This window comes from Nicotiana tabacum, chromosome 4 (genome assembly GCF_000715075.1).
Source record: "Nicotiana tabacum cultivar K326 chromosome 4, ASM71507v2, whole genome shotgun sequence".
NCBI lineage: Eukaryota > Viridiplantae > Streptophyta > Magnoliopsida > Solanales > Solanaceae > Nicotiana > Nicotiana tabacum.
In genome coordinates, this window is record NC_134083.1 from 128,004,497 (window position 1) to 128,023,814 (window position 19,318).

At 39.6% G+C, this 19,318-nt stretch overlaps 1 pseudogene; it reads left to right on the plus strand.

Annotated features, from left to right (window-relative positions):
• Positions 1-6,590: 6,590 nt before the first annotated feature.
• Positions 6,591-19,318, plus strand: part of LOC142180112 (uncharacterized) — a 223,071-nt pseudogene continuing 210,343 nt past the window's right edge.

Consider the following 19,318-nt stretch of genomic DNA (forward strand, 5'->3'; position numbering starts at 1 on the left):
ATATCTCATTTTCTTATACCACCGTGGGAACCTTCACAATTTATTTAAAGAAAGCAATTCTTTTCCCTAAATAGCATCCCGCGTTTTAGCCACCCTTAGCACACCGCATGACTTCTAGTAGTCACCCCTACTAGCCACGCGTATCAAGCCATCCTTATCTCACCGCATGCGTTTTAACACCCAGACCTTATATCACCGCATGCGTATCAATATCACAATATATCACAATTTGCACCTCAAGTGCCCAATATTTCAATTTTCCACAAAAAAAATCAACAACAATATTTTTCAATGATAAAGAGCTCACGGCTCATGCCAGAATAATCCAAAAAAAATCTTACGAAAATATTCAAGAATAAATAATTCAGGAAAATAATATTTTAAATTTTTAATACATTGCTTCAATTTCAAATTTAAAAAATGTCAAATACTTCATATTAATAATATTTAATTTAAATAAAATCAACCTTCAATAATGCACAGTATAAAAGAAACCAAGTTTTAATTAAACAGGTAAAACAATTAGCAAGAAAAAGGCAAACAAATTTAAAATATGTATATATATATATATATATATAATTAAACAGGTAAAATAATTAGCAGGAAAAAGGCAAACAAATTTAAAATATATATCACAGATCAATGATGAAGAATATAACAAGATAAAATAATTTAATAAATGCGCAACAATGATCTACACAATTTAAAAATATAATCTTTCACATTTAGCCCGTGTACACACTCGTCACCTCGTGTACACGACTTTCAACACATTTCAATAATCACATTAATATCAATTCTAGGGGAAATTTCCCCCACACAAGGTTAGACAAGTCACTTACCTCAATTTGCTCCAATTTAATCAAGTATTATGCTTTTTCCTCGATTTTCCGACTCCGATCGACTCGTATCTAGTCATAATTAATTCAATACAGTCAACAAAAATTATAGTAATCAATTTCATAAGAAAATATTATATTTTTTAATAAAATCTGAAATTAACTCAAAATTACATCTCGGAATCCGGTGAAAGTTACGAAATATGAACGCTCATTCAACCACGAGTCTAACCATACCAAAATGACTAAATTCCGATAACGATTCGACCCTCAAATCCTCAAATCTATCGAAGAGGGTTTTCAAATTTTTCCCAATTTAAATCACCAATTAAATGTTAAAAACAGTGATGGATTCGGGTAATCTAACCAAGATTGAGTTAAGAACACTTACCCCAATGTTTTTCCTTAAAGATATAACAAAAATCGCCTCTGCTCAAGCTCCAAGTTGTTAAAAATGGCGAATGGGATGAAGCCCCCCTGATTTTATATCTTACAGATCTGTCTAGGGTGACCTCGATCATGGGAGTCCCATTATGGGGAGTCCGATTAAGGGGAGTCCGATCATGGGGTCCGATCATGGTCCTCGATCATGGACCTCGGTCATGGACTTTGATCGTAGCTTCGATCTTGGACCTCGACCCTGGGGCTCGATCACAGCCATCAATCCTGGCTATCGATCATGGCTTCGATCTTTATGGCCTTCGATCACTGGCCTTGTTCATAACTCTCGACCCTGGGCCTTCGATCATGGCTCTTGAGCCTGCCATCGATCATGGATCTTGAGCCTTCCATCGATCATTGATCTCGAGCCTGCCATCGATCATGGATCTCGAGCCTACCTTCGATCCTCAGGAAGTTCGATTTTTGACAGCATTTCCAACAGAAAATTGTAGCAGCTTTTGCAGCAGTTGTTTAAGTCCCGTTTTTGATCCGTTAACCATCCGAAACTCACCCGAGGCCCTTAGGACCTCAACCCAATACACCAACAAGTACTAAAACATCATACGAACTTATTTGAAACCCCAAATCACATCAAACAACGCTAAAATCACAAATCACATATAGATTCAAGCCTAATGAACTTTGAAACTTTCAATTTCTACAAACAACACCGGAACCTATCAAATCAAGTCCGATTGTCCTCAAATTTTGCATGCAAGTCATAAATGACATAACGGAACTATGAAAATTTTCAGAATCGGATTTCGACCCCGATATCAAAAAGTCAACCCCTCGGTCAAACTTTTCAAAAATTCAACTTTCGGCATTTCAAGCCTAATTCCACTACGGACTTCCAAATAAAATTCCGATCACGCTCCTAAGTCTAAAATCACCATACGGAGTTGTTGGAATCATCAAAATTCTATTCCAGGGTCATTTGCACATAATTTGACATCCGGTCACTATTTGAACTTAAACTTTAAAGTTTTCGTCAAAATTCCATATCTCGGGCTAGGGACCTCGGAATTTGATTCCGGGCATACGCCCAAGTCCCAATTCACGATACGGACCTACCGGAATTGTCAAAATACTGATCCAAGTCCGTTTGCTCAAAATGTTGACCAAAGTCAACTCAGTTGTGTTTTAAACATCTAATTCACATTTTAATCCATTTTTCACCTGAAAACTTTTCAGAAAATTTTTTTACGGACTGCACACACAAGTCGAGTAATGGTAAATAGTACTTGGATCACATAATTAATTATTAAATTTAAAAATGATATTTTGGGTCATCACAAGACTCTACCATATGAGTAATTTTCTGAAAATATTTAGTAGGTACTAAACCCTCTTGTATGCAGCTAACATCAGCTCCACTATCAATCATAGCAATATTTATAATAGAAAAACTATTATCAATTAAAATAGTACATTTAATATACCATCTATGAGCAGTAACAATTTGCATCATTCCCAAAAACATATCATGTTGAGAATCAATCTTAATAGGGTTTTCTTCAATATCATTTTTAGAAATACCTTTATTTTTATCATCTGATTTCTCAGCTGGAGAATTGATTTTCTCAATCTGAGTAATCCTATGATCTCAAATCATTTGATTTTGTTTAAGAGATTTTATCTCCCTTTTCAAGTTTTCAACTTCAACTTTTAAATCATCAAAAGAAGAATTTCTTGCTGGAGTTGTACTTTTATTTAAAAGACGGTTATTAACCTCTAACAAAGAATAAGGCGTAGAATATTCAAATTCCTTTTTTGAGTTTTCAAAAGGTTTTGAAGAACTTGAACTAGTATTTGCAGCCAAATTTATAATTTTTTCACGAAGTTTATCATCAGTAACTTCTTTTAAAAGTTCTATAACATTATCATATGTAATAGTTTTCATGTTCAAATCTTGGAACTGATATTGCAATTTATAAAATTCATCATCATCATAGGTACATGTATTATCTCTTCAAGCTGTACAAGTATTATCAATATTTCTATCACTATCAGATAAATTAAGTAAATCTACTTCAACCTCAGATTCTGACTCAGAATAATAATAATCAGATTCTGATCCAGAAGTGTATAACAAACCATAAACCTTATCACGTAACTTATCGTCTAGTCCTAAGGTTTTTAGCTTTTGAAGCTTACAATTTGGAGCTATATGGCCAAATATTTCACATTCATAACACTTGATATCAGCAAGATCTCGCTTAGATCTATTTTTCGTAAATCTAGTAGACTTGCGATGGGCTTTCTTAGCATCACGCTCTTCTTTGGATCTATATCTTGATCTCTTTTTCTTATAAGGATTGTCTGGGTTAGAGTATCTATGATACTTGTGTTTCTTCTTCTTATGAGTAGAAGTCTCGGGTAATCCGAACTGGGTGCAAAAGTCTCCTAATTGAGATTTCTCTTTAAGCTTATCCATCTTAAGTTGTCTGGACAATTTTAACTCATTGCACACGTTTAACCCTTCATGTGTGCATATTCCTATTAATTTACCATAGGTATAATCCTTGTATGGAATTTCACTGTAGCTACCTCTTAGAGTTTTTCTAACTCTTTCAGCAAATAAGGAGGGAAGGCTATCTATAAACTTAGCTTTCCAATGGTCGTGCGGCCTTCTCAAGCTCGCTAAAACAGAGATCACCGATTTATCGGGAACTGGAATTATTTCACACCTCTTCTGACCATTATATGTCCACCGAGGTTTCCACCAGTTAAAGATCTCTAATTTAACACGATTGAGAGTACCCAATCTAGCTAATTCAGTATCCTTATGTTTAAAGACTGGCGGTAATCCGCACAATCAGTAAGGATATAAGAATCGAAATATACAAGAATATTTTATATAGTTTAATGACTGTATGGAAGGTCTAACCTTTTACTCAAGCAAGGGGTCTGTCCTAATATAATACATACTCTTATTGAGCCCATGTATCTAGCAGTTCTAACCGTGAAAGAAGATGCCCTTTTCAACTCATTTAACGGGCTAAGGTTCACGGCTGGCTAGACGGAGCCACTAAGGCAAAGTCAATAAGAGTAGTGTTATATTAGACTATACCACCATCTCGAAACCAAGTCAAAATACTATATATAAAACTCATGTATATTTAGATATAGGCCAGATCTTTCATGGTTTATATAGGAGAGAAGTTAGATATTCAACATAGATATGAAGTCTCTTAGCCGAACATAGTCACGGCCAGAGAGGAGAGACTAGAAGAAATACTATAAGTAAGAAAATAAATACCTTATGAGGCCGGGATGCAAGGCCTGTATACGAAGAACTTGAGATTTTATTTACTTTATCTTCGATTACAGAGTAGTACTTACAATTGAGAGAAGAGAGATTTAAGAGAGAGAATTTTTGGCTTCCGCCCTTTCTCTCTAAAAGAATGAACGTATAAATAGAAAAATAAAAAGAATCTTTAAACAGTAAAAAGGGTCCCACATACTGGGTCCCTGTACAGTATTTCTACAGTACAAAGTAGTGTTTCTACTGTTGATGAATAGTGTTTCTACTGTTGATGAACAATGTTTTTACTGTTGAAATAGTCTATCTACTGTTGAGTGGGGTCCAGCGGCTGGGTCCGGCGGCTTCACAGTCTATCTACTGTTGAAGTGTCTGATTTCTCATATTGATTGATAGAACGAAGCAAATTTCTTTTTACTTCTTCCAAATAGTCATTAATCATTTCTTCTTTATCCCCTTCTTGAAAGGAGATCTTTCTGGCAATGTGTCGAACTGAGCTATCGTCAATTTTCTCTTTCTAAGGGTTGCTGGAATATTCTTAAATTTTTGTTTTAATGGAATCCAAGAGTTCTTGACCGTATAACGTCTTTGTTTTGGTATCCGTTTTCATCAGTTTATCCCAGAAATTATTATAAAAGGTTCTGTATAAACAAGGAATCTGTTTCTCAGTGAATCCTACTTCTGGAGTCCATTTATGAATCCAAGAAATAGAAAATTCTAAAAAGAAATATATCTGGTCAATCTTTTCTAAGTAACAGATATGATCTGTGTGGTATAACTCGTTTATCATTGGTGAAACTTTTGTCCATTTTTTGTATAACATAAGAAATGGATCAGGTAATATCTTGAATGTCGGACCGTGGTATGACCACCAGTTTAGAAACCAATTAGGAATAGGTTCTGCAAATAACTTTGCACATACTTTTATAAACCAAGTGTACTTATGTCTATCATTATTGTAGTAGAGCACTTTATCATAGGCCTGGATATAATCCCAATAGGTAAAATTCATACGAGATTTATTAAGTCTTATCTGCCTTTCTTTCATTATAGATATACCCCAATCTTCAAGAGATATAATATGTTTGATAATGATTTTCGAGAAGTTATAAATATTCTCGTCTGTGATATAACCAGAAAAGTGCTGAAATTCTGCACTGCCTGTATTGGTGAGAATGGTCTCATAATAAGAACGGGTTTTGTATGACTCACCCGGATAATATAATCCATTTATCAAATACCTTTGGAATATCTTCCATGGTTCTTCTTTCCTCGGAATATCCATATTTTCTAAAAGAAATATCATTTCTTTTTTAAGCAATTTCTCATAGGACTTGATATCATCATTGTCCTCTTTTGTAATTGAAGCAAAAGTATCACTTTGCTTTTGAGCAGTCAAATATGCCTGCAAGTGTGCGTATAACGGACTATCCTCTGGAATATCTTCCAGGTGAATAGATGGTCCAGTTGAGGATTCTTCTCTAAGAGATATCTTCTCATTAGTTAAGCTCCTTCTTCCCATTTGTATAACTGGGGAGTTTGATGTGGATCTGTATGACGATCCTGAAGGGGATGTTCTCCCTTGGGAATGTGGGGATGATCTTCCCCTTCCCCTACCTCTACCTCTGCCCCATGGGATTTCCATCCTGCAAATATTCACGAGATAAGAAATCTGGCAGAGAGTTATCAATTCCCTTTTGTATTGAATTTCGAAATCAAAGGAGGCTAATTGAGCCTGCCATAATTAACCACCTATTTATCACTTTATATAAAAATTTTAGAAAGATCTTATAAATATGGGAGTGGCAACATTACTAAAGCCATATACCCTCCTCAAGCACCTTTTGTTTTACCTAATAATACAGGTATTACGTTTACTGTATTTCAAAAATTTATTGATGAAGATGTTGCTGCAGTCAGCATCGCAGAAATTAATAATTTGATTTCTCAAAATAATTATTTGAGTTTATATGTTAAAGTTTTGGGTGAACACATCAGTTTTCTTGATAAAAAAACTTGATGAATTGACAGTTTTAATAAAAGAAATGAGTACTAGCAATAAGATAAATGATATTGCCTATACGTCTGGAAGCAAATCAGAGCCCCAAATTGTTCTTACTCGTGTTCAAAGACCCCCTGAGATTCAGGATTTTAAATTCAAATCTTTAAATGATTTAGAAGAACTTCTTGATAAAAAGTTATCCGGTTTGAATATCAAACCTATTGATTTATCAAAAGATTTTGCTCATAAAATAGATACTACTTTTAATTATAAAAATGAAGTTTGGTCACAGTTTAATAAACTCAGAGGTTATCCCAAAAAGAATAGTAAGCATGCTGATAAACCCAGAATGCAAACTTATTATTACGATCATCCTACTCCTCAAGATGTCTTAATAGAAGAACGAGATTGGAATCAGACTAATACATCTTACAGTGGTTCCGAGATTTATGAATGGAATCTTAATAGTTTGACTGATAGACAATTGACTATTCTTGAACATAGAATGCTTATTGTAACGACCCGGCCGGTCGTTTCGAGAGTTATAGCCCCATTTTCCCCATTTCTACTTCTTTTGTGTTATTCAGCTGTATTATGTTATATCGGGTTAGTTTCAAAGTGAATTGAGACACGTAGTCTCTTAAGTAGAAACTTAAGTTGGAAAAGTCAACCGGATGTTGACCTATGTGTAAAAGATCTCGGATTTGAATTCTGATGGTTCCGTTAGCTCCGTTAGGTGACTTTGGACTTAGGAGTGCGTTCGGAATATAATTTGGAGGTCCGTGGTAGAATTAGGATTGAATTGGCAAAATTGGAAATTTGACGATTTTAGTCGGCAGTGGAAAATTTGATATCGGGGTCCGAATGAAATTCCAGAAGTTGGAGTAGGTTCCTAGTGTCATTTGTGACGTGTGTGCAAAATTTGAGGTCATTCGGACATGGTTTGGTTGGTTTTGGCATCGGTTGCCGAATTTGGAAATTTACAAGTTCTTAGGCTTGAATCCCACGGTAATTTGATGATTTGATGTTGTTTTGAATGATTCAAAGGTTCGACTAAGTTGGTATGTTGATATATGATTTGTAGGTATTTTTGGTTGAGGTTTCGAGGGCCTCGGGGTGATTCCGGGCGGTTAACGAATTTGTTGAAGTTTGAAATTTGTAGCTAGAGCTGTTGCTTCTGCTATTTCCGCACCTGCGGAAGAAAGGGTCGCAAGTGCGAGGCCGCTGGTGCGCGAGGGGAGTGCGCAGGTACAGGAGACGCTGGGCCAAGGTTGGGAACGCAGGTGCGAAGAATTGGCCGCATCTGCGAGCCCGCAGGTGCGAGGCCTTGAGCGCAAATACGGAGATGAGGCGTTTGGACTGGTTTCGCAGATGCGCACCTGGGACCGCAGGTGCGAGGAAGAGGTCCACAGATGCGGAATCTTTGTGATTAAGTGAGTTGCACAGGTGCGCACCAGTGTCCGCAGATGCGGAAGCGCAGGTGCGAGAAAATGGCCACAGGTGCGAAAAACCTTGGCAGAAACCATAAATAGAACCCTTTGCGAATTTTGGTCATTCTTCACAATTTCAACTCGGTTTTTGGAGCTTTTGTGAGAGGTTTGAAGAGGGAATCAAGGGGATTTCGTTGAGGTAAGTTACTTGAGCCCTAATACTTGTATATATGGCGATTTCCCGTTGTTTTAATCATGGTAATTTGTGGAAATGAGGGGTTAGGGCTTGGAATATTTTTAGAGTAGTTTAAGGATTTGAAGGACCAAACGATGTCGGATTTTGAAGAATTTGGTATGGTTAGACTCGTGAGTGAATGATATTTCTAGTTTTGTAAATTTTGTCAGATTTCGATTCGTGGCCCCGGGGGTCGGGTTTGAGTCAATTTCGGGTTTTGGTCTAATTTTGAAGCTTTTCTTTTGTAATTCATTCCATTAGTGTATATTGATGGTATTATACTGATTGTGAATAGATTTGGAGCATTTGGAGGTCGAGTCCAGAAGCAAGATCATTGCGGGATAGAGATTTGACCGGTTTGAGGTAAGTAACGATTGTAAATCTAGTCCTGAGGGTATGAAACCCCGGATTTTGTATCATTCTACTATTTTGAAGTGAAACACATGCTAGGTGACGGGCGTGTGGGCGTGCACTGTTGGGGACTTGTGACTTGGTCCGTACCGTAGCAACTATAAAGTTGCATACTTTGTTGAAACCATTGATACTTATATGTTTTAGAAAGATTTTCTGTAAATTGGGCTGAATGCAATGTTTGGGACTTGCGCCAATGCTGTTTGGACCCTTAGAGGCTGTTTCTTACCATCCTCTCACTGTTTTCGATTGAAAATCTATACTCAGTCATGTTTATACTTATTTACCGTATAACTCAATTTTATGACTCTATTTTGATGCATATAAATGTTTTAGGCCGAATGCCCTATTTTACTGATATGCCCGAGTGGCCTGATTTGTGAGGATGAGTGTGGATCAGGGCTGCCCGCCTGCAGCATACTTTATGACTGAGTGAGGTCTAGGGCCTGATTTGTGAGGATGAGTGTGGATCGGGGTTACCCGCCTGCAGCATACTTTATTATTATTGCACGTGAGTTGTCCGTGCAGATTATAGCGCTTGGGCTGAAGGAGCCCCTCCAGAGTCTGTACACACCCCTAGTGAGTGCAGGTACCTACTGAGTGCGAGTGCCGAGTGCTAAGTGACTAGGAAGCATGAGTGATTGTGAGGTATGCCCGAGTGGCAAAAGTGATTGTGAGGTATACCCGAGTGGCAAGAATGATTGTGAGGTATGCCCGAGTGGCACGAGTGACTGTGAGGTTTGCCCGAGGGGCTGTATATGAGTGATGTTTTGCCCGAGAGGCTGTTTATGATTTCATCATTTTTGCTCACCTTTGCATTGAGCCTTTGTTGGAAAAACTGTTGGAAAAATATCTTTAAATGATTTTTTTACTGGAACTCGGTTTAAACGAGATGTTTGATTCAAATCCTGATTTTAAAAGCATGTGGTATTTTACTGAGATTTCCTGATGAACGTTATATGCTTTATTGCTCGTCATTACTGCTCAGTCTTTATTTATTGTTGTTACTTACTGAGTTGGCGTACTCACGTTACCCCCTGCACCTTGTGTGTAGATTCAGGTATAGCTGGACCCGGTAGCGGTTACTGAGTGTTCTGGTTGCAGATTTTCTTGGAGATAGCAAGGTAGCTGTTTGGCGATCGCAGCCCCTGCTCTTCTCCCTCTTATCTTCCTCTAGTTGAATTTTGCTATTTTTCGGGCTGAGCTAGCCTTGATATTGTTAGACAGATTGTAGTATATGCTCATGACTAGTGATACCCCAATGTCGGGCTTTTCTTTTCCGCACTTCTATTTTTCTTTGATTTGAACTCTTTAAATATCGGTTTGTTTTGGAAATGAGTCGGCTTGCCTATTTCCACGATAGGCGCCATCACGACAAGGGTTAGTTTGGGTCGTGACAGATTGGTATTAGAGCCTAGGTTACATAGGTCTCATGAGTCATGAGCGGGTTTAGTAGAGTCTTGCGGATCGGTACGGAGACGTCTGTACTTATCTTCAGGAGGCTACAGAACCTTTAGGAAACTTCACATTCTTGGATTCTTGTCGTGTGAATTTGTTGATTCTAGTAATTAAACATTTGTTGTTTCATTCTCTCACAGATGGTGAGGACTCGTACTACCGGTCAGGAGGGCCAGCCACCAGTACCACCAGCCAGGGCCGCGAGAGGCCGAGGCCGCGGTAGAGGCCGTGGTAGGGGCAGAGGTGCAACCCGTACCGCATCTCGGACAGTACCTACAGATCCACCAGTTGTCCCATATCAGGACCAGATTCCAGTTGTTGATGCACCATCTCAGACACCACCTGTGCCTATTGTGATTCGAGGCCTTCAGGAGGCCCTAGCTCAGATTCTGATAGCGTGTACTGGCCTTGCTCAGGCGGTCTCTATTTTGACGTCCGCAACCACTTCTCAGGCAAGGGGAGGCACTCAGACTCTCGTCACTCGCACACCCGAGCAGGTTATTCAGGGACTTCAGACACCGGAAGCACCACCAGCCCAGCCGGTTGTTGTTGCTCAGGATTATGTGGTTCCTGCTATGCCTGAGGATGATCAGCGTAGGTTGGAGAGGTTTGGGAGACTTCAGCCACATCTTTCAGTGGTACAGAGAGAGAGGATGCTCAGGACTTTTTGGACAGGTGTCGGAGGATATTCCGTACTGCTAGTATTTTGGAGACTTGTGGGGTCTCATTCACTACCTTTCAGTTTTCTAGGGCTGCACTCAGATGGTGGGAGACTTATGAGAGGCATAGGCCTGTTGGCGCAGCACCCCTTACTTGGCAACAGTTCTCCGTTCTTTTTCTGGAGAATTTTGTACCTGAGTCCCGCAGAGAGGAGTTGCGTAGACAGTTTGAGTGGCTCCGCCATGGTGATATGTCTGTGACGCAGTATGAGATGCGATTCTATGAGTTGGCCCGTCATGCTATCTGGTTGGTTCCCATGGACAGAGAGAGGATCATGAGGTTTATTGATGGCCTCACTTATCAGCTACAGTTGCTCATGACCAGGGAACGGGTTTCGGGTGCTACCTTTGATGAGGTTGTCGACATTGCTCGGCAGATTGAGATGGTTCGTGGTCAGGAGAGGGTTGAGCGGGAGGCCAAGAAGCCTCGTGGTCAGGGTGGATTCAGTGGTGCTCCTTTTGGGGGTCAGTTCCAGCATGGTGATGTCATCATTTTAGAAAGGCTCAGTCAGCTCGGCCATTTCATCTGGGTGCATCATCTGGACATGGTTCTCATAGTTCTCATCAGGGCCACTCATCACTTAGTGCCCTTCCAGTTTAGAGTCCGTCTCGTGCTCCACCTGTTAGGGCTCTTCTTTAAATGATTTTTTTTTACTGGAACTGGGTTTAAACGAGATGTTTGATTCAAATCCTGATTTTAAAAGCATGTGGTATTTTACTGAGATTTCTTGATGAACGTTATATGCTTTATTGCTCGTCACTACTGCTCAGTCTTTATTTATTATTATTACTTACTGAGTTGGCGTACTCACGTTACTCCCTGCACCTTGTGCGCAGATTCAGGTATAGCTGGACACGGCAGCAGTTACTGAGTGTTCTGGTTGTAGATTTTCTTGGAGATAGCAAGGTAGCTGTTTGGCGATCGCAGCCCCTGCTCTTCTCCCTCTTATCTTCCTCTAGTTGTATTTAGCTATTTTTCGGACTGAGTTAGCCTTGATATTGTTAGACATATTGTAATATATGCTCATGACTAGTGACACCCCGATGTCGGGCTTTTCTTTTCCGCACTTCTATTTTTCTTTGATTTGAACTCTTTAAATGGAGGTTTTATGTTAAATAACCTTGAAATTATCTTTGAAATAAAAAATATCGGTTTGTTTTGGAAATGAGTCAGCTTGCCTAGTTCCATGATAGGCGCCATCACGACAGGGGTTAGTTTGGGTCGTGATAGATTGGTATCAGAGCCTAGGTTACATAGGTCTCACGAGTCATGAGCGGGTTTAGTAGAGTCTTGCGGATCGGTAGGGAGACGTCTGTACTTATCTTCATGAGGCTGCAGAACCTTTAGGAAACTTCACATTCTTGGATTCTTGTCGTGTGAATTTGTTGATTCTAGTAATTATACATCTTTTGTTTCATTCTCTCACAGATGGTGAGGACTCGTACTACCGGTCAGGAGGGCCAGCCACCAGCACCACCAGCCAGGGCCGCGAGAGGCCGAGGCCGCGGTAGAGGCCGTGGTAGGGGAAGAGGTACAGCCCGTACAACAGTTGGGGCAGTACTTACAGATCTACTGGTTGTCCCAGATTAGGACCAAGTTCCAGTTGTTGATGCACCAGCTCAGACCACACCTGTGCCTATTGTGATTCCAGGCCTTCAGGAGGCCCTAGCTCAGATTCTGATAGCGTGTACTGGCCTTGCTCAGGCGGTCTATATTTCTACGTCCGCAACCACTTCTCAGGCAAGGGGAGGCACTCAAACTCTCGTCGCTCGCACACCCGAGCAGGTTATTCAGGGTCTTTAGACACCAGAGGCACCACCAGCCCAGCCGGTTACTGTTGCTCAAGATTATGTGGTTCCTGCTATGCCTAAGGATGATCACTGCAGGTTGGAAAGGTTTGGGAGACTTCAGCCACCACCTTTCAGTGGTACAGAGAGAGAGGATGCTCAGGACATTTTGGACAGGTGTCAGAGGATACTCCGTACTGCTAGTATTTTGGAGACTTGTGGGGTCTCATTCACTACCTTTTAGTTTTCTGGGGCTACACTCAGATGGTGGGAGACTTACGAGAGGCGTAGGCCTATTAGCGCAGCAACCCTTACTTGGCAGCAGTTCTCCGTTGTCTTTTTGGAGAAGTTTGTGCCTCGATCCCGCAGAGAAGAGTTGCGTAGACAGTTTGAGCGGCTCCGCCAGGGTGATATGTTTGTGATGCAGTATGAGATGAGATTCTCTGAGTTGGCCCGTCATGCTATCTGGTTGGTTCCCACGGATAGAGAGAGGATCATGAGGTTTATTGATGGCCTCACTTATCAGATACAGTTTCTCATGACCAGGGAACGGGTTTTGGGTGCTACCTTTGATGAGGTTGTCGACATTGTTCGGCAGATTGAGATGGTTCGCAGTCAGGAGAGGGTTGAGCGGGAGGCCAAGAGGCCTCGTGGTCAGGGTGGATTTAGCGTTGCTCCTTTTGGGGGTCAGTTCCAGCACGGTGACGTCGTCATTTCAGACATGCTTAGTCAGCTCGGCCATTTCATCGGGGTACACATCTGGCCATGGATCTCACAGTTCTTATCAGGGCCACTCATCACTTAGTGCCCTTCCAGTTCAGAGTTCGTCCCGTGCTCCACCTGTTAGGGCTCTTCTTTAAATGCATCACGGGGCACAGATGCGGAAGTGCAGGTGCGAGAAAATGGCCGCAAGTGCGAAAAACCTGGGCAGAAACCATAAATAGAACCCTACACGAATTTTGGTCATTCCTCACAATTTCAACTCGGTTTTTGGAGCTTTTGGGAGAGGTTTGAAGAGGGAATCAAGGGGATTTCGTTGAGGTAAGTTACTTGAGCCCTAATACTTGTACATATGGTGATTTCCTATTGTTTTAATCATGGTAATTTATGGAAATGAGGGATTAGCGCTTGTAATTTTTGGAGAGTAATTTAAGGATTTGAAGGACCAAACGATGTCAGATTTTGATGAATGAACTTTCTAGTTTTGTAATTTTGTCGGATTTCGAGACGTGGACCTTCGGGTTTTGGTATAATTTTGAAGCTTTTCTTGTGGAATTCATTCCATTAGCATATATTGATGGTATTATACTGATTGTGAATAGATTTGGAGCATTTAGAGGCCGAGTCCAGAGGCAAGATCATTGCAGGATAAGAATTTCGTGGTTTGAGGTAAGTAACGATTGTAAATCTAGTCCTGAGGGTATGAAACCCCGAATTTCGTATCATTCTACTATTTTGAAGTGACGCACATGCTAGGTGATGGGCGTGTGGGCGTGCACTGTTGGGGATTTGTGACTTGGTCCACCCCATAGCAACTGTAAAGTTGCATACTTTGTTGAAACCATTGATACTTATATGTTTCAGAAAGATTTTCTGTAAATTGGGCTGAATGCAATGTTTGGGCCTTGCGCCAATGCTATTTGGACCCTTAGGGGCTGTTTCTTACTATCTTCTCACTGTTTTTGATTGAAAATCTATACTCAGTCATGTTTATACTTGTTTACCGCATAACTCAGTTTTATGACTCTATTTTGATGCATATAAATGTTTTGGGCTGAATGCCCTGTTTTACTGAAATGCCCGAGTGTCCTGATTTGTGAGGATGAGTGTGGATTGGGGCTGCCCACCTGCAGCATACTTTATGACTGAGTGAGGCCGGGGGCCTGATTTGTGAGGATGAGTGTGGATCGAGGCTGCTCGCATGTAGCATACTTTATTTTTATCGCACGTGAGTTATTCGTGCAGATTATAGCGCTTGGGCTGAAGGAGCCCCTCCGGAGTCGGTACACACTCCTAGTGAGCGCAGGTACCTACTGAGTGCGAGTGCCGAGTGCTGAGTGATTGGGAGGAATGAGTGATTGTGAGGTATGCCCGAGTGGGAAGAGTGATTGTGAGGTATGCCTGAGTGGCAAGAGTGATTGTGAGGTATGCCCGAGTGGCACGAGTGATTGTGAGGTTTGCCCGAGGGGCTGTATATGAGTGATGTTTTTTCCCGAGGGGCTGTTTATGATTTCATCATTTTTGCTCACCTTTGCATTGAGCCTTTGTTGGAAAAACTGTTGGAAAAATATCTTCAAATGATTTTTTTTTACTGGAACTGGTTTAAACGAGATGTTTGATTCAAATCCTGATTTTAAAAGCATGTGGTATTTTACTGAGATTTCCTGATGAACGTTATATGCTTTATTGCTCGTAACTACTGCTCAGTCATTATTTATTGTTGTTACTTACTGAGTTGGCATACTCACGTTACTCCCTGCACCTTGTGTGCAGATTCAGGTATAGCTGGACACGGTAGCGGTTACTGAGTGTCCTGGTTGCAGTGTTTCTTGGAGATAGCAAGGTAGCTGTTTGGCAATCGCAGCCCCTGCTCTTCTCCCTCTTATCTTCCTCTAGTTGTATTTAGATATTTTTCGGGCTGAGTTAGCCTTGATATTGTTAGACAGATTGTAGTATATGCTCATGACTAATGACACCCCGATGTCGGGCTTTTCTTTTCCGCACTTCTATTTTTCTTTGATTTGAACTCTTTAAATGGAGGTTTTATGTTAAATAACCTTGAAATTATCTTTGAAATGAAAAATATCGGTTTGTTTTGGAAATGAGTCGGTTTGCCTAGTTCCACAATAGGCGCCTTCACGACAGGGGTTAGTTTGGGTCGTGACACTTATGTATGCAACTATATGTAAAAATGTGAAAATACAGATAGAACTATTTGCAAAATGATTATTGCAGGTTTTACTCGCCAGCTCCGTGGCTGGTGGGATAATTATTTGACTATTAAAGAAAAGGGAATGGTTATTAATGCAATAGCTACTGACGAAGGGGTTGATAACTTAGGCATGGCTCTTGTGAAAAATAGAGAGGATGTTGTTTATACCCTTGTTCTTACTATTTTAGAGCATTTCAATGGTAGATTTACCAATCAGCATGAGACAATTCGTACTCTACTTAATGGTCTTAGATGTAGGACCTTAGGTGAATTCAGATGGTATAAAGATACCTTTATGAGTAGAGTTATGGAATTACCCGAGAATAAGTACGACCATTGGAAAACTAAGTTTATAGATGGCCTTCCCTCCTTATTTGCTGAAAGAGTTAGAAAAACTCTAAGAGGTAGCTACGGTGAAATTCCGTACAAGGATTATACCTATGGTAAATTAATAGGAATATGAACACAGGAAGGGTTAAACCTGTGCAATGAGTTAAAATTGTCCAGACAGCTTAAGATGGATAAGCTTAAAGAGAAATCTCAATTAGGAGACTTTTTAACCCAGTTCAGATTACCCGAGACTTCTACTCATAAGAAGAAGAAACACAAGTATCATAGATACCCTAACCCAGACAGTCCTTATAAGAAAAAGAGATCAAGATATAGATCCAAAAAAGAGCGTGATGCTAAGAAAGCCCATCGCAAGTCTACTAGATTTACGAAAAATAGATCTAAGCGAGATCTTGCTGATATTAAGTGTTATAAATGTGGAAAATTTGGCCATATAGCTCCAAATTGTAAGCTTCAAAAGCTAAAAACCTTAGGACTAGACGATGAATTACGTGATAAGGTTTATGGTTTGTTATACACTTCTGGATCAGAATCTGATTATTACTATTCTGAGTCAGAATCTGAGGTTGAAGTAGATTTACTAGATTTATCTTATAATGATAAAAATATTGATAATACTTGTACAGCTTGCAGAGGTAATACATGTACCTGTGATGATGATGAATTTTATAAATTGCAATCTCAGTTCCAAGATTTGAACATCAAAACTATTACATCTGATAATGTAATAGAACTTTTAAAAGAAGTTACTGATGATAAACTTCGTGAAAAAGTTATAAATTTGGCTGCAAATACTAGTTCAAGTTCTTCAAAACCTTTTGAAAACTCAAAAAAGGAATTTGAATATTCTACGCCTTATTCTTTGTTAGAGATTAATAACCGTCTTTTAAATAAAAGTACAACTCCAACAAGAAATTCTTCTTTTGATGATTTAAAAGTTGAAGTTGAAAACTTGAAAAGGGAGATCAAATCTCTTAAACAAAATCAAATGATTTGTGATCATAGGATTACTCATATTGAGAAAATCAATCCAGCTGAGAAATCTGATGATAAAAACAAAGGTATTTCTAAAAATGATATTGAAGAAAACCCTATTAAGATTGATTCTCAACATGATATGTTTTTGGGAATGATGCAAATTGTTACTGCTCATAGATGGTATATTAAATGTACTATTTTAATTGATAATAGTTTTTCTATTATAAATATTGCTATGATTGATAGTGGAGCTGATGTTAGTTGCATACAAGAAGGTTTAGTACCTACTAAATATTTTAAGAAAACTACTCATATGGTAAAGTCTGCTTCAGGACATGCTTTAGACATAGAGTATAAATTACCTAATACAGGTATTTGTCAGAATAAAGTCTGCATTCCTCACTACTTTTTCTTGGTTAAAAATCAGTTATACTCTCCAATTATTGTAACGATCCGACTTGTCGTTTTAAGAATTTACGCCCCGTTTAGTGACTTAAGGTCTCGAGAAGCTTCACAATATGTATTATGACCCGCAGGTGTGGTCGAGTTTGATTTACTAAAGATTCGGAATTTAATTAAAAGACCAATCCTTAATTTGAAGCTTAAATAAAAAGAGTTGACCGAAGAGTTGACTTCTGAGCAAACGACTCCGGAATGAAATTTTGATGATGTCAATAGCTCCGTATGGTGATTTTGGACTTAGGAGCGTGTCCGAAAAATTATTTGGAGGTCCGTAGTGGAATTAAGCTTGAAATGCCGAAAATTAAATTTTTGGGAAGTTGGACCGGAAGTGGACTTTTTGATATCGGGGTCGGAATGCGATTCCAAGAGTTGGAACAGCTCTGTTATGTTATTTAGGACTTGCCTGCAAAATTTGACGTCATTCCGGGTTGATTTGATAGGTTTCGGCACAGGTTTTAGAAGTTGAAAGATTTGAAATTTATAAGTTCGATTCATGGTGCGATGCGCAGTTTCATCGTTAGTTGATGTGATTTGAGGGCTCGACAAAGTTCGTATGGTGTTTTACGATTGGTTGATATGTTTGGTTGAGGTCTCGGGGGACTCGAGTGAGTTTTGGGTGCTTAACAGATTAAAAGTTTGATTTGTGTTGTTGCTAAGTCTTCAGGCTTCTGGTATTTTCGCACCTGCGGTGAAGAGGCCGCAGGTGCAAGAGCGCACATGCGGAGAGGCAAGCACAGAAGCGGAAAGGTGGAGGAGCGCCAGGGGTCGCAGGTGCGAGGAAAATTCCGCATCTGTGATGCCCGCAGATGCGGATTTTGGCGCGCAAAAGCGAGAGGAAGCGCAGGTGCAGCTTGGACGTGCACACCTGCGGTCGCGCAAATGCGGCTAATTATGCGCAGGTGCGGTCACGCCTAGTCAGAAAAGAGAAATCCAAGGGTTTGGTTTCATTCTTCGTTTTTGGACTTGAGAGCTCGAAATTTGGCGATTTTTCAAGGGATTTTTAGAGGAAACTTTGGGGTAATGATTCCTAACTCGTTTTTGGTTGTATTCCATTAATCTATAGTTGTTTTCTCCATTTAGTTTCGGATTTTTGGGGTTGAAATTGGGAAAAATTAGAACTACTACAATGAAGATTTTGAGTTTTGAAAGGGGATTTGTGGTCGGATTTGAGTAATTCTTATATGGTTGGACTCGTGAGTGAATAGGTGTTCATATTTTGTGATTTTACCCGATTCCGAGAAGTGGGCCCCACGGGCGATGTTGAGTTAATTTCAAAATTTTTGTTAAAATGTTGATTTCGTTAATTAGATGAGTCTATTATTGTTGTAATTATGATATATAATTTCTTTTGGCTAAATTTGGGCCATCCAGAGCCGGATATTCGTGGAAAGGGCATTCTTACGGATTTATTAAGCTTGACTCGAGGTAAGTATCTTGCCTAACCTTGTGTGGGGGAACTACCCCTTAGGATTTGAGTTATCTATGTTGATTGAAGTCTGTGTACGCGAGGTGACGAGTGCGTGCTCGGACCTATTTGTGGAAAGTTGGCCTTTTAGGGTTCTTATGTCCTTATATTCACTGTGTATGATATTGTTTTTGAATTCCTATTTGCTAGTTTCACCTCTACATACTTTGACTAGAGATAATTGCTTTAGGATTCACTCTTACTGTCTATTTGACCCTTATTCGACTTAACCAAAGATTTTACCTCTTCTATCGTCGTGCTATATTTTTTTTTCATAACTGCTTATCTTTAATTGAAATCATTGTTTTCTCACCTTATAATTGTTTAGTCTTAATTGGAGTTGTGATTATCTTCCGTTGCTTATCCTTATTTGAATTGTTGAATTTTCCTCGTAATTGCTCAACCTCAAAAGGAGTTTAGATAACCTATATCTTAGTTGACTTGCCATTATTTGGAACTATTTGACTCGTGTTGGCTTCTTATTGTTGACTTGAATATTGTGGAATCGTTGCTACATTTTTGTTTTGTTTTTTCTTGTTATG